The sequence below is a fragment of the Neofelis nebulosa genome, chromosome 6 (genome assembly GCF_028018385.1).
Source record: "Neofelis nebulosa isolate mNeoNeb1 chromosome 6, mNeoNeb1.pri, whole genome shotgun sequence".
Classification (NCBI taxonomy): domain Eukaryota; kingdom Metazoa; phylum Chordata; class Mammalia; order Carnivora; family Felidae; genus Neofelis; species Neofelis nebulosa.
Window position 1 is genome coordinate 22,040,913 of NC_080787.1, and position 15,067 is coordinate 22,055,979.

Here is a 15,067-nt window from a genome sequence, read left to right on the forward strand (position 1 = left end):
GACTCCAGATAACTGCAGCCCTGGCTGATACCTCACTTTCAGCTTATGAAGCGTCTTTAAGTAGAGAAATCAGCAAAGACCTTGCCCAAATTCTGACCCACAGAAACTGTGAGGCAATAAATGATGAAGGTTAAAGCCACCGAGTTTTGAGGTAATATGTTACTCGGCAATTGCTAAGTAACACACACGGATTGTTGGTTTTTCAGACTGTGCCACTTACTTTGGAGAAGTGTGCCCTGTTGGATTTGCTTGAGATCTGTGGTCAAGGGTCTTCTCTCTCAATAGCTTGACCTTCACAGCATTTGGTATCTCTTTTTAATATGCTGCAGGTTGGCGTTTATTATTTAAAGACGTTGTTTAGAGTTACAGTAAAGGTTTATCAAAGAAAGAATTTAGAGTTGTTGCCTTTATACTTTTCATTCTGTTTATTGCTTTTGGGTGACTTTTTTTTTTTGCCCCTCTTATAAAAACCAAAGTACAAATTCTGAATTGTGCATTTCATTTTCTAAATACTTCCAGAAAGCTGCTGTTTGAGGCCCTTGGTACAGTAATATGTGAAGAACTTAATGGACGCTAGCCAGTGGCAGAATCAAGCCAGCTTTGTCCTAGTTCTCCGTGGACCCAGCACCTTCTTTGTCCATTCTCATCTTATATGTTTAACCCAAGAGGTGGCCTGTGTGGTTGTGGTGTCAGATTTTCTGTGCTGTCGGCACAGAGACTGACGCAGGGCTTGAAATCACAAGCTATGAGATCATGACCTGACCCGAAGTCAAGAGTTGGATGCTGAACTGACTGAGCCACCCAGGTGCTGTCATTTCCCCAATCTCTCAATGCTTTATAGCCTTGAGAACTAATCTTGGTAGTATTGTAAGGCTGATGAAATGAAATAATTCATGCCAAGTGTTAATACAGTGCCTGACAGATGGTAAGCCCTCAATAAATGCTAACTATGTAAAACATATATTTATTAAATGCCTATTGATTGCCTGAGGTTGTACTAGGTCATGAGCATACTAATATGTGTACAATTTGGTTCCTTTTTCTCAAGGAAATCATAGTCTTGCGAGTGAAATGGGACTAATAGGTGTGTAACATTATTGTTTGCAAACACTATCATGCACTTTGCTGTTCCGATCCTGATAAACTCACCTGTGAGGTATTATTCCTGAATTCCTGCTTTGGTTTTCTGCCTGGCATCCCAGTTGCTGTAGGATTCGAGGATGTTTTATATCCAGAGGACAGCCAGATAAAAATGTCTGTCTTCCCCACTTTCCTTCTGGAATCCATTCAGACTATTCTCTTGATAGGTATTTATACTTCACGTAAGTCTAGTGCTCATCCCAAGTGCCCTTCTCAATGCCCATCACCCATTTTCCCCTCTCTCCCCACCAACCCTCAGTTGGTTCTCCGTATTTAAGAGTCTCTTCTGGTTTGCCTCCCTCCCTCTCTGTTTGTAACTATTTTTTCCCCCTTCCCTTCCCCTGTGGTCTTCTGTTGAGTTTCTCAAGATCCACATATCAGTGAAAACATATGATAATTGACAGATAGATATATTTTAGAAAATAAACTGTTTAGACCAGCGCCCTGCCGAAAACCAAAAATACACAGAGTGCCTTCTCCCTGTTCAGACCAGAGTAAAACTACTCAGAGCTAACAAATAAACAACAAACAAACTACAAAACAAAAGCAAAATCCCCAGTTGTGTCTCCTTCTGTTACGCAGGTACAGCTGAGAGAGACTGCCAAGCAAGGAACAGTAGAGAGCTGGTGAGTTTCTAGGAGGTTCTGGCCAAAGCTGGGAGATCAGGTGCCTGTGGCTCATTTCGCTGGCGTTAATCTGTGATGCCTTCGGTGTCGTCACATGTATTTCATTGGTGTTTTTCCCTTATTAAATATGAAAATCATGTCAAAGGTAAATGTCAAGGGGCTATAAAATTACCCTTCTTATCTTCTGAACATTTATCAGTTGATAAATGGAAAGACACCGCTGCCAAAATAACTGAATGAATAATTTATAAATGACTGATGCATCTTGTATGTTGTTTCAGGCACAAAACAGTAGGACATCAATAATCAAAAGAAGTTGGATTAATTTAGCAGTATTTTGCCGCTGATGTTTTTATCTAAATGCTGCAGTGTGGATCCTGGTGGCCAGGGAACCTGGTTTCTCTTGTTTTGCTCCTTACCTACCTGGGGTACTGGGGGGGGGGTACGGAGGTAGGGGAGGAGGGGGCCCCTTCTCTTACCTCAGACCTCCTTCTTTCTTATTTGATCTGCACATCCTCTCTCCCTCCATGGACCTTTCTGCAATACGCCAGGATGTAAACAAAACAAAACAAAACAAAACAAAACAAAACATCTTGATTTAAAAAGGGCTTGCACATCTCCCTTGAATTCTCACCTTGCCTAGACGTCATTTCCCCCCATTAATTTACATTGAGCCAGTGTTGTCTTTGAAATGCTAGTCTTGGGGCGCCTGGGTGGCTCGGTCGGTTAAGCGTCCGACTTCGGCTCAGGTCATGGTCTCACGGTCCGTGAGTTCGAGACCCGCGTCAGGCTCTGTGCTGACAGCTCAGAGCCTGGAGCCTGTTTCAGATGCTGTGTCTCCCTCTCTCTCTGCCCCTCCCCTGTTCATGCTCTGTCTCTCTCTGTCTCAAAAATAAATAAACGTTAAAAAAAATTAAAAAAAAAATGAAATGCTAGTCTTTAGACGACTGTCTTAAATGCATTTAGAATTCTCTAACGTTGTCATCGTGGTCACCCTAAAAGGCTCCATAATGTGCATTAAATTAATTAATGTCCTTAAAGGACCAGAGCAGAGCTAAACCCTGTTGCTTCTGCTGGCCAGGGTTTAGGTACCGTGCCAACCGCCAGCCAGAAAAAAAACAACAACCCTGGAAGCTTTGCCTCCCTACAGCAGTAAACTCAATGGCAAGTATTCCCGGGAAAGGCGGCGGGGGTGGGGGGCGAGGGGGGCCCATGCAGCCCCAGGAAAGTTCTGCGGAGAAAATTTGCCTGGCCTTGGAGATCTCAACCTGGATCCAATTTCCCCCGAAGGTTAAACAGCCTTATTCCGGGACATACGCTAACAAAGGGGGAAGGGGCCAGACAATTAACATCATGATTTATTCTGACATGACTCTTGAAGGGTGGCCACTTTATTATTATTATTATTATTATTTTTAAATTCCACCCTGTGGCTTTACCCACCAAGCCCAGGATCTGCTCTTTGTCATCCCATTGTCAAAACGGCCTCGCCTCTGGTCCCCAGGCCCCGCTGCCTGTTAACGTCCACGGAGCGCGACATCTAGCCCAGCGTGGTAATCGGGCTGCCCCCTCCCACTCCCCCTCGGCCGGGCTGGGCCGCGCGGGGGCCACTCGGAGCACCGAGCGATCCCCGAGGGCTCCCCCGCTGCGCGCGCGTCATCAGCCGCTCTGCCCGGGGAAGCGGGCCTGGACGGAGATGGGGACGCACCGCCCGGCCGGGCGAGGGTGCAAAGCGGTGCCCTCCGTGGCGGGGCACCGAGCTGCTCTGCGGATCTGGCCCGGTCCCTGGACCTTCACAGGCAGTGCCGCAGAAGGCGCGGGCGCTCCCGTTTGGGCATTTATTACCTGGAGCAAAATGTGCAGAGAGGGTCGGTAATGAAGTACTTGACTAATTCAGTGTGATCCAGCTGGCTGAGCCAGAGGGGCTGGCTGCCGAGGGAGGCCGGGAAACGAACGAACTCACTGCTAGCCATTTTCCCTTGGCACCTGGGAAGCCAAAACAAAGGCGTGAGTAGATCAAAAAGCAGAGAGGTATCAATAATAAAGAAGGAGAGGAGACCGGGAGAGAAGGAGGGAGGGTGGGGGTGGGGGTCAGGCCATCGCTTGTTTTTAAGAAAGTTATTAGTTTTTATTTTTTTTCTCATTCCGTCTCCGAGTTCAGTCCCCCTTCCCACTCCCTGGGCCTTTACGTTCTTTTGGTAACAGACACCCAAAGTCTGGTGGGTTTGTTTGCTCTTTCTTTCTTTCTTTCTTTCTTTCTTTCTTTCTTTCTTTCTTTCTTTCTCTTTTTCTTCCTTCCTTCCTTCCTTCCTTCCTTCCTTCCTTCCTTCCTTCCTTTTTCTTTCTTTCTTTCTTTCTTTCTTTCTTTCTTTCTTTCTTTCTTTCTTTCTCTTTCCCTTTCTCTTTCTTTCTTTCTTTCTTTCTTTCTTTCTTTCTTTCTTTCTTTCTTTCTTTCTTTCTTTCTTTCTTTCTTTCTTTCTCTTTCTCTTTCTTTTCTTTCAACTTGCATGTTTGCCAATGAATTCTGGCCAAGCAGGAAGAGACAGGTTCACACATACAGAAATCTATACGGTGTTTCTGGTGGAAATGGCGGTGTGCTTTTGTCCAACAGCGTGGTGACTAGAGAACTAATGTGTCCAGAGGACGTCTTTCTCTCTGGCTGCATGGAAGCCGGCTGCCTTCTGGTGTCCTCGTCCTTCGGTACCTGCTAATGGCCCACATGAAGTCCGGCCTCTGTTCGCTGCCTCATGCCATAAATAATGGATCTTGCGTGTTCAAATGTGCTTAAACACTCTGAGGGCCATCTGCTTATAAAGACAATAAATAAAATACTGGATGGCTGACTTTAGTGCTGTATGTATTGTAATTATCTTTTAAAAATAGACACGGCACTCATCCTGTTTTCCAAGCGTGAGTCATAACAGTCCTGTGGGACTTCCTGTCCTTCATACTCAGAAAAAAAAAAGGGGGGGGGGCTCCCTAGACAGTCAGAAACAAATGTGACAGATGAGCTTTGGTGGGAAGAGTAAGTAAGTTGGTGAGGGAAAGGGAAGTAGTTCTACCAAATGTGAACTTGATTTATAAGGCCAATCGGGCCGTGAGTGTACGCTTAATAAGCAGCAGCAAAGTGAAAGTTTCTGGTAATAGTCTTTACCCCAAACTACAAGGTCTGGTTTTAGGAAACACCGCAAGGTGTGAGGTCAGCTTCCTAATCTTTTTTCTTACTTTGTGCTGTCTTCATTTTACCTTTCTTCAGGGACCCTCAGGCTCTTTCCTTTGCCCTCAGCAAAAACTCTTCTTTAATCTAACTAAAGTGTAAATGACTACCAGTACTTAAAGAATTAAGCCTCTCTCACCCTTGGACTATTTTTATTAAATGAATCGAATGATCAAACACAAGAGATGAAACTAAAAGTTTTGAAATATAATGCTTTCCGGCAGAGATTTGTGTGCGTGTGGCTGAAGACCCTTCATTTCTCCCCAAACATCACATAGGTTAGGCAGTTACCTGAATAATCCACGTGTAAGGACCAACGCATACTCTTACCATCCTTGAAATTCGGGGGTATGCAGATTTTTTGTGGCTCTGAGCATATGATAGTTCTATTGGCTACTCTGGCTATGAGAAAAAAAAAACCAGGAGGAAATAAAATATTCACTTTGATTTTTAAAACTTTAGAGTATCACCTATGCTTATATGTGATACTTATGAAAAAAAAAGTTTATATGCTTTTTTTTTTTTTTTTTTTTTTATCAGGGCTTGAGATCATGTTTTGGTGAAGAGGAATGGAGACCCACTCAAGCTAGCTCAAGGAGCATTGTGAGGAGCGAGCCAGTGCAAGGAAATGATTGTTATGGACTCTAAGCTCCAGAACTCTAATATGGCTGAGCCTTGCATGGACTTCAGTGAGACAGTGACTCTGGATCTGAGCAGCACGGGATTATGATTCATCACTTGAGTGCTCTGTGATTAAAGTGACTCAGCTATGCCTCATATGTCTGTTCATCCAGAATTTCTGCTCTCTCATAATTTTGGCTCTCACTAGGCCCAGATGGCCTCTATAGCCCAGTGCCCTTATTTTCAATCCCCAAGAGGGAACTGGATTATACCAGTTCATTATGAGGCCCCAGGACACGGGTTTTGTACAGACAGACTATGGTTTGGGTCCCTCTGGGTCAGGTGCTTATTCCTCACCCACTTAACACCAGCCAAAGGTGGGGAGGGTTACATGGGGCAGAATGTAGACCAGTGGTGGCCATAGGCAGGAGGTAGCCTTTGGGATGAGTTAGCAGACATTCTGATGATTATTCCACCAGGTGTAAATGAATGTTGAATTTGGCATTTACTCACGTTTGAAATATACTCTTGTTTATTGGGTGCTGGGCTATGTGATTGTTACATATTCTACATATCGCTTTGGTCTATTGAATTATTACACAGTTAACAATTGACATATATTACCCTTGAATGCAAGCCTTCATTTTGTGAAGTTTCTTATGCCACTCAAGCGCATTCAGGAAAATGATTCATCTGGTGGCAACTTTAAGGGGTGATGGGACTTGCCTTCAGAATGTATCCTCCGTACTTTACATAAGCTTCTGTGTAATTCATTTCGCTTTATATACTTCTCGTCACCAAATAATAGTCTGCTCATATTTGTAATGAACTAGTTTCGACAGAGTCTGGCTTCTAACCTTCACCTTTGCGTATGGAAAAAAAAGATAGATTCAGTGAGATAAAATGCTTTGTGAGGAGATTCCACAGGATAGCGTCAAACCAGCTTTTCTGTCACAGCAAAGCAGCAACTGGCTGCCTTGGAGGATGGTTTGAATGAGTCCATGTCGTATCCTCTTGTGGCATTTCCAGAACTTTACTCTTGGCTCTACAACCCCTTTGAGAACACTAATTCAAGGAGTATCAGTTTGGGAAAGCAACATGGCACCCATCTACTCAGACAGGTCAGGCACCGTTTGGGGGGCGGGGAACGGAAGGAAGTCTATGGGATGGGTAGGGTCTGGATGACAGAGATTAAGTAGGCAGGCAGTACTTAGAACTCCATCTCCAAGTATCACATCTAGTCATGGATCAGAAAAGCAGCACCAGACAACCAAGATGTAGTAATGTGGTGGCCCAAGGGCCGAGAAGACTGTGACAGTGGGGCACCTAGATGGAGGAGATTCAGAAATCGGGGAGCTGGAGGCATTTAGGAGATCTGAAGTGATCATAGGTATGGCACAAGGCACCTTCTAGGTCAGTGGAGACTGAACTTGAATTAGGGACCAAAAGCAATAGCCAAGGTCCATTAGAATAGATGCCCAGGAGAAAGGAAGGATATGGGCTCAGGAGGCCTCACAGGGGTGCCCTGTTACCATAGTGTGTGCTTGACTGGGTGGAGTGTGGAGGTGACATTGGAGTTCAGACATGGTCTGGAGGAGCACATTCCAAGTTAGCTTGATAGGAAGAAAACCATTGTACCAAACACTCTGATTTAAGAAGTGTGTGTGTGGTGTGTGTGTGTGTTCAATGAGATACCACATCACACCTGTCAGAATGGCAAACGTTTACAGCTGAGGCAACAACAGATGTTGGCGAGGATGCGGAGAAAGAGGATCTCTTTTGCATTGTTGGTGGGAATGCAAGCTGGTGCGGCCACTCTGGAAAATAGTATGGAGGTTCCTCAGCAAATTAAAAGTAGAACTGTCTTATGACCCAGCAATTGCACTACTACGTATCTATCCAAGGGACACAGACGTGCTCTTTCGAGGAGAGTACATGAACCCCCGTGTTTATAGCAGCAAGATCAACAATAGCCAAAGTATGGAAAGAGCCCAAATGTCCATCGACGGATGAATGGATAAAGAAGATGTGGCATATATACACGATGGAGTATTACTTGGCAATCAAAAAGAATGAAATCTTGCCATTTGCAACTACGTGGATGGAACTGGAGGGTATTATGCTAAGCGAAATTAGTCAGAGAAAGACAAATATATGACTTCACTCATGTGAGGACTTTAAGACACAGAACAGATGAGCACAAGGGAAGGGAAGCAAAAATAGTATAAAAACAGGGAGGGGGACAAAACATGAGACTCTTTAAATATAGAGAACAGAGGGTTGCTGGAGGGGTTGTGGGGGAGGAAGAGCTGAACAGCTGAGGGGCACTAAGGAATCTACTCCTGAAATCATTGTTGCACTGTATGCTAACCAACTTGGATGCAACTTGTGTGTGTGTGTACACGTCTGTCAGTGTGGGAAAAAGCTATTTAAGGAATGTTTGGCTCAAAAATGGTGAGCCTGGGCCACCTGGATGGCTCAGTCAAGTGAGCATCTGACTCTTGATTTCAGCTTAAGTCATGATCCCAGGGTCGTGGGATCGAACCCTACACTGGGTTCTGCACTAAGCCTGCTTATGATTCTCTCTCCCTCTGCCCCTCTCCTCTGCTCGCTTTCTCTCTTCCTCTAAAATAAAAATTAAAAACAAACAAATAAACAAACAAAAAACCCAACAAAAACTGTGAGTCTGGGTATTGGCCTAGAAAGACATAGAACTGGGCAGATGAATCCTTACCCTTCTGTCCATATTGGAATAGAACCTTCCTGTTCAGGACGAGATAACAGTGGCTAGTCAAGTTGATATCCAGGACAGAAAACATCTATTAATGTTAACTTAGGCCATTATAGAATAGTTTAGCAAATAGATTGCTGGAGTTAAAGTGACCATATATGCATGCCTCATTACAACTCTGCAGACACTTATATTAACATATGGCACGTTCTTTTTATATATCTACATTTTCACTCATTATTACAACTAATGCATTCTATCATGCCCGATTCGAGGGCCATAGTGAGAAAAATGGGGTCATCCTGTGAAGAACTCAAGGAGATTTATATCTGTTGGAATGCTGGCAGGAAACATGTATGGAATACTCAAAGGGATAACGGAAGTGAATTTAATAAAGGGACTGTTTAGAAAAGTGGGGGGGTACAGTTAAGAGAACTTACAAGAAATGATGAGGCAGCCAGGGTCTAGAAGCAGAGAAAGCCATTACCACATCTGCTCTAGAGTGGCATGGGGAGAGGACAGGGTCACTGGAACCTTATGAGAGCAGGAGGCATGGAAGGGGGTGGCCTGTGGTCCGAGGAAGGCACTGCTGTTAGAATTGTCACCTTGAGGGAAGAAGAAAGACCATGCTCCCCATATCCTAATCTCTCTCTCCTTCTTCCTTTCATGATTTCTCAGGTCCCTCACATTGACCAAACCCACCCAGAAGTCAGAGGCCAAGGGAAATCACAAGTCGTGGTCTACAGAGGGTAAGCCGCCCAGCCTACAGAACAGGGTAAAAAAGAGGGGTGAAGTATGGATCTGGAGGGGCAGATGGAGCATGATGGCCACAATGTGTTTACAGGTGAACAGGAGGCAGATCAATCTATCTGTACGTTCCTAGGCTAATTGAGCAAACAAATTAAAGTTGTTCTTGATGGGAAGACGGTACTTAGAGTATCAAAAGGTAGATAGACAGGCCTGGTTCTTTCATACTAATTAGATCTAAGCAACTTTGATGGACTACTTCTTAAATTATTAAGTAAAGCAGGGGAACCCTTTAGAGATGAACATTAGGTGAGCATTAGTAATTTTGCTTGTTATTCGGTGAGTTTAGCGTCATTTAATGTTAGCTGGGTTCTCCCACACTGTCACCCTTGGTGGCGTGTATTCGAACACTTGCCATAAACACGTCTCTTGAGAGGGAGTTTCATATGTGCCGTGGGGGAATGTTTTCAGTCTTTAATGAACTGAGATTGGAAAAGAGGCCTTGTCATGTGCTGGGCTGGCATGGCAAACTGGTTTTTTAGGGTATCATTCATCCACTCATTTTAGGATGTCTGCACACATCGGGATTAGCATAGTGGCTAATGGGACATCAGCCCTTTGGTGAGATGACATTTGAGTCTTAGGGTTTTGACAATTCATGATACTTAGAATTATGACAACTGGTAATCAGTGAAGGACCATTGGAAAGGGCCCGATACAATCTAAAGCATAGAGCATGAATGTAACTACTGAAGTACATTTTATTTATTTTTTTACTTTTTCTTGATGTGCATTTTAAAAATGAGTCTTTGTCTTCGTGACATTTTATTTTTATTTATTGTATTTTTTTATTAAAAATGTTTGTAGTTTATTTGTTTTTTGAGTGGGGGAGAGAGAGCAAGGGAGGGGCAGAGACAGAAGGACAGAGAGAGAACCCCAAGTGTGGGGCTGGAGCTCCCTAGCCATGAGATCATGACCTGAGTTGAAATCAAGAGCCAGATGCTGAACTGACTGAGCCACCCAGGCGCCCCTGTCTTAGTGACCCTTTAGCCCTAAATAAATTATTCTACCTAGAACACATGTGTTGATGTAGTTCTGTTTGAGGGCAACACATTTTACTGAACACTTACTATATGCCAAGAAGTTCTGGGAAAGGCAGTAGAGCAGTGTCTTGAAGGATTTCCTTCTACTGACAGAGAAAGCAGACCTTTGGCTTGCAAACACATTTAGTGAGCAATTCTGTCCATTCTTTGAAAAGCAATCTGTGGTGAAAAAACCCCAACAGATTCTGGCCATTCAAACTGTGGTTCTTAGATGGGGTTTCATTTGTTGCCTATCTAAGTCATAAACCTTTGGTGGAGCCTGTTTTGAGGTTGTGCTTTGTAATTCTTGATGAATGGCCAATGGTAATTATGTTTATTATATTTGATTATAGCAGCAATAGTAATGGTAATAATAATAAAAATAATAGGCATCAGTATTTGTGACCGTGTAGTAATAATGTTTCTTGTGCCTGTTAAGTGTGGTCTAGCTCCAAACAGATTAGGTAGCTTGTCTATCTCATCCTTACCAGTACTGCTCCTAGGATGCAGCCACCTCTTGTAAAGAGGACAGAGATGTGACACAGAGGACACTCTGTGACAGCAGGGACAGGGACTGCCTGATTTCCTGCTGTGGTCTTAAGACACAGCCTGATGTACACCAGGCTATCACACATTCGTATATACTTCTAAACAAAAGGAACAAAACTCCCAACGCTTCAATAATAAAGGAACACAAGTGGATTCAACATCCCTCTAAATCCTTTCTCAAATGCTCTCTCTTTCCTTGGGAGTCAGGAGGAAACACAACCTACTTGTAACAAATCTTTTGCGCATTGGATATTTGTGCTAAAAATGGATTTGAAGTCAGAGAAATCTCTCCAAAAGTTCTATTGAAAAGAGTATTTACTTCTGTCTCTACAATTCCTGTTTCACAGTGTTTTATTCACACCTACCCTTCATCCTAGAGTGGGGGCATTCACGGCAGGGAAAAAGACCACAATTAACAGATCTTACTGAAAATCAGACTCAGTCTATGGTTTTGAACTAAGTTTAGGCTCCATAGTTTTGTGACCTCGAGAAAATCCTTTACTACAGAATACGAGAAAATGATGCTCAAGTTGCCTGGTCATTGACAAATAATCGATAAGGGTTTTATTTTTCTCTACTCCTCACCTCATGACAAAGAAGTTGAGGCTATATCTCTCTGGCTATAAACTGCATAATCATTTTAAAAAATTGGGCCATGTCAGTATTGTCTCTCATTGAACTGTTGCAAATTCTATGTAACAAATTTGAACAAAGCCTTCACATTTGGTTCAAGCCTTCAGAAAACAGGCTTGCCCAGATTTCAGGTGCTCAAGTCACAAAGCCCTGTGATTTGGGGGCCTCCCACCAGCCAGACTGACTACTGAATGGCTCCCACTAAACCCCTTGGGTAAATGTCTCTCTTGGACCCAGTGTGGATGACTCCTACACTTATCTACGTTCTAGGGCTGTTATGAGGATGAATTAATGCTTATGAAGAGCTATAATCACCTTGGATGAAAGGAGTAGAAAAATAATGACCCTTCTTCTTGGCACCTTTCATCTGAGGATCTCAAAGCACTTCACAAGCTTGAATTAATTAAGCCAAGGTAATTGCAAGGTATAATGACAATAACAATAATGATTATAATTATCCTCAACATTATCCTTAAGAACCTGATTTGAAATCAATTCCTGACACTGTCTCTGCCATGGCGGTGGTCAGCCTCTTGCTCTCCTGCAGAGGCCTGTCCTCCCTCTGCTCACTCACCCCTTCCTCACCAACAGTGCCCATGGCCTCTACCATCACTGGGGAAAGAATCCGGGTTTCATGGAAAGGGGGGATTTAGTGTTCTGGGGTAGGTCCTGTATTATAGTGGTGACTTTTGGAAATGTAGGAATACGTCACTGAAAGGAATGCTTATTATGTATTCAGTGATGGTTCTTGAAAGCATTTTGGACGAACGCTTTCTCACTCAAATTCTTAGTGACAATAGTTTATGCTTATATAGCCCTTACTATGTGTCTGACACTCTTTTACGTGCTTCATGTGTATTTACTTATTTGAGCCCCACAACGACCCTATAAGGTAGGAACCATTAGCATCATTATCCCGATTTCACACCTGAGGAAACTGAGGCCCAGATAATTTGGTGACTTACTCACGTCACAGAGTCTATCATAAGCAGGTCGCGGAACCGGTAAGTGGCAGCCGGGAATTTATGGGCAGTCTCCTGCTAGAATGTGCAGTTACTGCCTGTACTTCACGGTCTCTGTTGAGAGGAAACAGAATTAAAGTTATTATACATGAAAAGGGGCCAGTTTTTCAATACCTTGTGCAGCTATTTTTATTTTCTGGACCTCTCAGAGCGAGAAACGCACGACTTCGGAATGCCTTATCCGGATCCAAGCCCTAGTTTCGTTATTTATTAGCTATGTAGCCTTTTGAAAGGACCTGGTCTTTTAATGCCTCAATTCCCTCATCTTGAGATACAGTTTTTTCCTCATAGATAGAATTATGTGATGATTATATGACCTAATAGATAAAGGACTTAGAGCCATGGCCGGCACGTAATAAGTGTTCAATAAATGATGACTATTTTTATTACTCACTTTTTACCAGGTAACAGATTTACTTAAACATTTAAAAAGTGGATGTCCAAGAGGCCCTAACATTAACGCTTACATGAGACATAAATGAGAGGTCTTCTAAGGTACGCAGACTGATCTTTATGGAGAGCCTTGTGAACTTAAAACATCCTTCCGAGATATTGAGGGTCCAATTCTGTGAAAAAGATCATTGAAAAATATCCACTGATGTTAGTAGGTCCCCCCCTTCTAGGGGACAGTCTTCTCCAGGCTTATTGTCTACATCACCAATGGGCAATGTGGGTTTGGGATTAGGCAAGGACCTATTACCATCTTCTGGTCTATTTGTGCTCCACAGAAAATATTTAGGGCAATAGTCAACTGTCCAGTGCTCTTTCTAGGATATGGTGTTTATGTCTGTGTACATATACATATATATATATTTTTTTTTTTTTTCTTTTCTTTTCTTCTTTTCTTCTTTTTTTCCCTTGATGCCCCTCTGGAAATCTCCCATCTAAACCACCACCACGTCACCCTACAGCAGGACCAGTACTGATGCTCCGAGAGGTAGAATTTCCATTGCTTTCGTTGGTGGCACACAGCCCAAGTAATAGAGGTGGAGATCTATTTACTTAAATAAACCTTGGGCATGTCCATGATGAGATCATGTTCAAGGTTTTTTTCATATTGTGTAACATTAGATTAATCCAGCATTGGCTAGAGTTGATGTTTCGGCATTCGGCTAGAGTTGATCTTTAACCTGTTTCACTTTGAGGGGTCATCTCTAGGGGCACTAACCTTCCAATAAGTGAAATTGCATAATGCTGGTCTATTCTGGAGTCTCCTAAATGGAACATATTTTTAAAATTTTTCTCAAAAAAAATTTTTTTTAAGTTTATTTATTTATTTTCAGCGAGACAGAGATAGCGTGAGCGGGGGAGGGGCAGAGAGAGAAGGAGAGAGAGAATCCCAAGTAGGCTCCGTGCTGCCAGCACAGAGCTCAAGGGGACATTTCTTGTGGGTGCTGGGGAAGCTGTCCTTTAGGAATTGGAGTGCCTCAGACATGGGATTTTTAGTATGTAGGAGAAAACAGCCCCATCCAAATCCCTATCTGGTAGTTCCTAGATTTTGTTGATATGTAGTTTCCTTCAAAGATGGAGGGTTTTGGTTTTTTTTAAAGCCTATCTTTAATGCTGGCACCGTACCAAGGATTCGATTTTAAATAGATTGATTCGTTTTCATCTCCTTGTCTTGCCGTTGGGCTTATGACTTTTTAACATTTGTTTGTTTTACTCTAAAATTAGGGGCACTTGGGTGGCTCACTCGGTTGAGCATCTGACGTCAACTCAGGTCACGATCTCACATTCATGGGTTCGAGCCCTGTATCTGACTCCGAGCTGATAGCTCAGAGCCTGGAAACTGCTTCGGATTCTGTCTCCTTCTCTCTCTGCCCCTCCCCACTCACACACACACACACACGCACACACACTCTCAAAATAAATGAACATAATGAAAACATTAAAAAATAAAATTAGATAAGCATTTTCTTTTGAGTTATCGGGGCCACTGCTTGACCTACTCAAGTATGGTGATAATTACCTCCTACATGTTCCAACTATGTGCTTTTTGGGACCGTAGAGATACCTTGGCTATTCTTTAGGTTGGGAAGAAAGTCTTGGAAAAGAAGAAATGAGAAGGCTTGGTGGGGGGTGGGTCTCAAGCCAATTAGTAGACTGTACATGAACTCAGAGTAGAATGATGTAACAAACAAAGCCTCAAACATTAATCTTAGGTAGAACATAGGCTTAGATGCTTAATTTTCTCTGCTTTCTTAGATAGTTTGGTCTTACAGGCTCTGATATTCTGGGTGCTGGGATTCTTTGCCTTTTCTTCTTACTCATTTCCAGAATACCTCTGGGTTGAGCCGTGCTATAGCTTTGCGTTCCAAATGTCAGATCCTTCTGGGAGGGGCCAGTTCTGGGTGGTTCTCAGTTCTTTTTTTTCTGCCAGGTTTTCAAACCAGCTCAATTTCCAGCTTACTTTTCATCCCACATTTAATGGGGTAATGGCATTGAGTTCTTGGGCTTTTTCACCTTAGCCTGAGGGGCCTCCTGCCTGAGAATTTAAATCTCTAGTGAGCTTCTCACTGTAGCTCTAATGAGATGATCAAGAACCACCTGAGGCCACATCCTAAATTATGGACTACTGATGGGAAAGGCCTGTCAGTTGGCCAGGCCAGGGGACACCCTACCTGGCACCTTTTTAACGTTTTACAAAGCTGATTGGTGCGACCTACCTCTAATTAGCATTTAACTACTTGCAGTTGAAC

General features: G+C 43.2%; 1 long non-coding RNA gene across 1 annotated transcript; it reads right to left on the reverse strand.

Moving 5' to 3' along the window:
• Positions 1 to 1,476: 1,476 nt before the first annotated feature.
• On the reverse strand, positions 1,477 to 3,329 carry LOC131513416 (uncharacterized). The gene is made up of 3 exons (XR_009262572.1): positions 3,210 to 3,329; positions 2,246 to 2,303; positions 1,477 to 1,883 (listed from the first exon to the last, which is right to left on the reverse strand). It is a non-coding gene; the product is annotated as an uncharacterized LOC131513416 (long non-coding RNA).
• Positions 3,330 to 15,067: the final 11,738 nt, after the last annotated feature.